This window comes from Cydia pomonella, chromosome 17, assembly GCF_033807575.1.
Source record: "Cydia pomonella isolate Wapato2018A chromosome 17, ilCydPomo1, whole genome shotgun sequence".
In the NCBI taxonomy this organism is placed as follows: domain Eukaryota; kingdom Metazoa; phylum Arthropoda; class Insecta; order Lepidoptera; family Tortricidae; genus Cydia; species Cydia pomonella.
Genome location: NC_084719.1, coordinates 19,100,501 through 19,105,137, shown reverse-complemented (window position 1 = coordinate 19,105,137; position 4,637 = coordinate 19,100,501). Strand labels below are relative to the sequence as shown.

Below are 4,637 nucleotides of genomic sequence, written 5' to 3'. Positions count from 1 at the left end.
ATTTTGTAAAGACGGGCCTTACGATCATTACCAATTGGGCCAATACATTGGGTGTCAAGATCGCATTTAGTAACACCCCTGTGTTCAGTTGTATGGCGAATTACACAGTGGAATGACATCACGTGACGCCTTTTCCAATTTCTTTTAAATGCTTAATTGTCTTGAAATTATATAACAATTATTACGGGAAAATCGAATACACTCGCGAGTTTTCATATCATCGGAATCATCGGTAAATCATTTCAGATTTCATTAATTTCTAGTTTAAGATCGATTTTAATCGATCATTTTGTTTCATTATGATGGTTGATTGACTTTGCTTGGTGCTCTTTAGGCTGGTTTATTGCCTCACTTTATAATAGTCCTTTTCTAAATGCTGATATTTAGTTAAAATCATGCTTCTTTGGTTACGAAGAGTTTTGTTTGTAATTTAAAAGAGAGATGTATTTATCTAGCACATCTTAATATGTTTTATCTCCCACTTATTCCTACTTAATATTCTTAAGTGAAATTAATGAACTAGCACGACAAAATCTGTAATAGCGACATTTATATCAATAGAAATAGTAGCATGGCTTGTTTAGCTGCGGCAATAAAGGTAACATCTATTTGTCACTTCGACGTCGCTTTTAAGGAAAGAGAGGGCCTAAGGTCTCCCTTAAGCTATTTACCAAGACTTATTTACTGGGGCGGGAGTGCGGTCTACTTTAGCATGTGTCTTTGACCATCTGACAATTAATTTACAACAGATGACGCTGTGTTGCGTGCAGTGATTAGATAGGTCGGAATTGTATGCATGGGCTTATCTTTACTTTGAAATCATTGACTGTAAAGTTTCAAATATTTCTTGCAACATTTGGAAATATTAACTTTCTGTTAATCTTAAATAATTAAAAAGAAATTATTACTCCGACTTTATAGCGTTATTCATTTATTTAAATACAAACATTGCATACGACTTATTTAAGGGACCCACTGATTACCAGTTCTACTGATGATTGCATTTTCTTTAGAAGCGGTTCTTTCGCATGTCGTTTTGTAATTTTAACTCTAGTATTTTTCGGGATTATTTTGCGAGATTTGACATTATTATGAATTGTAAGGATATGACATCAGTCAGCGTGCCCTTCCTGTTTGAAGGATACTATAGCATGGTAGAAATGCCGACGATTTGCTCTAAATTATACTATACCTAAACTTTGTTTTAGAATCATTCTATTGATAGGGATCGCGTGGAAACCTGTTTAGTAATTTTTGGGTTTATCATTAACCTACACTTGGGCAGATGGGGATGCCTTTGGAGACTTTGTTTCATAATGGGTGCTTAATGGTAAATCTGTAAGCTAGGCTCGAGTCTTATATTTTAAGGGCAGTTAGTAATAAATTGTTAGTAATAGGTAAGTTGTAGATATCTAATTTGCTATGTTGCTATTTATAGATCAGTTATTTAGAAAGCTAGTTATCTAGTCTAAATATTGAAAAAATAGTATTTAGTTTGATTGCGGTTAATCTATTTGTAAAGGTACAAGGTCAAGGCTAGCACACAGATGGGGTTCAAATAAAGCGGAATATTTCCTTTATTATTGACCAAGTAACACATTTTTGTCACATATTACATGTATATTACACATGGAGTCAAATGCATAGCATAATTAGTGAAATCTTCTTAAACAGCTTGTAGTTTGATGATTTGTTGTGGTATCGGAACAGCAGACCTCAGGTTGATTAGACTAGAGAACAGGAGAGATTGCAGACTTTCTGAAATCAGGAAAATAAATAAAATCAATATCTATTGCTTGGGTTAAATGGTTTCAACATATCAATTTTGTTGTTTTTCTTGTATGTTTTAACATTTGTAAGTTTAAAATTTAGTTTAAGGTTAAAGTAAGGATTAGGGAATTTAAATTTGTAGATATATTACTAGAATACATTTATAGGAAGATGTAGTTAGCGATTTTCAGATGTTACTTGGCTGATAACACATAACTTGAGTAACTATGTAGGTACCATGTAGACTAAATTAGGTTAATCACTACATAAAATGTAAGGATGTCTGTAAGCATGTATTAACAACAAGATTTAATAATAGAATCGTAATAACAATAACACAGATAGAGAATTCAAACATACAATTTAAATTCATTTTTGTTTAAGAAAAATATGAAAGATACCTTTTTGTTTGACAACATAATACATGATGTTGGGTTCCAGGACACTTCAAGGATGCAGGGTGTCTGCACGAACTCGCGCCATGCCATACTAACTTCTGTGATCTTTATGGGCTCGTTTTATTTCAGTTTTACCTTTCGTAGTTTACTCTAGTTGAATCATCTTGATAAGTCTGTAGGACGCTCGGAGTTACGGCTTTCATTTGTCATATTGGGATCATAAATAGTATTTGTGTTGCTAATTTCTCTTCTAGAAATACTGTAATCTATTTATCTTCATTTCCGTCGCGGCGACTACTCCGTCTCTTCACAGATTCTAGGTCAAAAGGTGTTTGTCTGCATCAATAGGACTTTGTTCCAAAAGAATTTTGTTCAGGAAACGTGTCGAAACAACCGCAGGGGCTTGTTGTCAGGAATCTGTAGTCATTTACTAAGTTTTTCAGTCAAATGAAGTGCAGACTTTACAAGCAGCTAGTAGAAGGAAAGCCTGATGAAACATGTCAGTAAATTTGTTTTTCAAACAGGTTTTGAAGGGGCAAGCGTGGCCATCATTTTCTGTGTCTTACTGTCAGTGTCACAATTTGCTTCATAATTGCAGGTTGATACATACTCTTATGTATTTAAAGCTTAAAAACAGAGTCTAGAATCCCATAGCAACATGTAAGCGAAGACTTGAAGTACTAGGATCTTCATTCTCTATGTTTTTTTAGTCACAAGATAGTGCAGGTTTTACAATTGATTCGTAGCGGTACTTAAAGCATAACTAGTCACGTGACTACAACTTCCAAACAGGTTTGATGGAACAAGGGCAGCCTATACCTTCTTAGTCTTCTGTAGGTGTTTTTATTCACAATGGATTGGTACATTTTTTCCAGCCTGTAATCTTGTTACTCTACATCAGCGGTTTTGTAGTATTTTACCTCATTTGAAACTCGATTGGATATTAATGATGATTCATAAACTAAGGATTGGCAGGCTCTTTTTATATGGTTTTCCATATAGTACTCCACATTTGACTCTTGTATGGGCGGGAGAGACGTTGCTGTCTCAAAGTTGTTAATGTGTTGGGAGAGGATGTTGTCAGCTCATTGTTGTTAACACAAATCAGGATCTCCATGTTTTTGCTCAGATTAAATATTGCAGGATGGAGACTTGAGGTGCAACAAGGTATTTGAAGCAGGTAATTTTTGCTGTTCTGAAATTATACAATGAAACAAATTATTAACATATAGTAGTTAATTCATAATCAAAGAGTAAAGTATAAATTAAGCTTAATGTAAGAATTGTCTAATAAAGTTAAACTAGCTACCCAGGAACAGAGATTACATAGTAGATAGGCATTAGAGTTAATTTTTGTCATACTATAAATGCAATTGGACTTGTGTGTTTGGTTTGATACATTTTAGAACTAAAATCTGACATGAAATTGTTGTTTATTATTATTACATGTTATTTAATTTCAAACAGAAATGTCAGAGTTTCACAATTGACCCTATATTTAACATTTTGGAATTTATTTGGTAAAAACAAGTCAAATAGTAAACATTTACCTGAATTAGTGGAGAAGTCATGGAAAGTAGTTAGACCAGGAGTAGAGTTTCTTTGAGTCAGGCTAAGTACACTCCGATGGGCTGAAAATTGTAAGACATTTTTGTTAAGGAATGGGTTTCAATGACAAAATAGTATAGTTGGGATTAATTTATGGAAGAGTGTATTACAGGTTGTAGTATGGCAATTTGGCAAATAAATGCAAATTTAGAGTTGCTTAAGTTGATTTACTTTTACTTCGACTTGTGTTGTATGATTATTTGATTCTTTGATAATGGCTTAGGTTAATTAAAAAACCAGATATGACAAAGAGGTTAAAATGTCAAGGGCAGTCAGTGCGTCTTTCTTTAAAAATTAATTAAGGGATCACTTTTTAGCAAGAGGTTATTTCAAATTTTGTACTTACATGATAGTTTTCATTGATTTGACTTTGTCAATTCAAAAGACGCGGCTTAGGCACAAATCATTCAAGTTCTCGCACTTATTGTTTCACTTTGGACGTATTGCTTTTATAACCTGAAAATCAAAACAAAATTAAATATTGGTTATGAAAAAATTTGTAGATGTTATTCAGAACGAAATTGTCAGAAAGACTGGATAGAAATAAAATAATACACATAGCTTGTTCATTAAGGGGAATTCTTTTATGAGATTGAATTGCAAAGATACATTAATATGGTTTAGATAATGGTTTAAAACTGAAAAAAAATACATACCATTTTCTGTTCCGTAATCATCTTAAACTTTTATTATTTGTATTTTGTTTTAAGTTCACGACAAGGTCCTAGATTCTTGCGAACTTTATTTTAAATCCGGAACCTAGATCAAACACTCAGGACACTGTACATATCTATGTAATATGAATCTTCATATTTACAATTAATCACACGGCTTTATAAAAGCAAAACGTTATTTAAAGTC

At 32.9% G+C, this 4,637-nt stretch overlaps 1 long non-coding RNA gene across 1 annotated transcript; it reads right to left on the bottom strand.

The window, feature by feature from the left end:
* Nucleotides 1-1,553: 1,553 nt before the first annotated feature.
* Nucleotides 1,554-4,227, bottom strand: LOC133527261 (uncharacterized). Its single transcript, XR_009800849.1, has 4 exons — nucleotides 4,123-4,227; nucleotides 3,719-3,799; nucleotides 2,172-3,363; nucleotides 1,554-1,758 (listed from the first exon to the last, which is right to left on the bottom strand). It is a non-coding gene; the product is annotated as an uncharacterized LOC133527261 (long non-coding RNA).
* Between the last annotated feature and the right edge of the window lie 410 nt (nucleotides 4,228-4,637).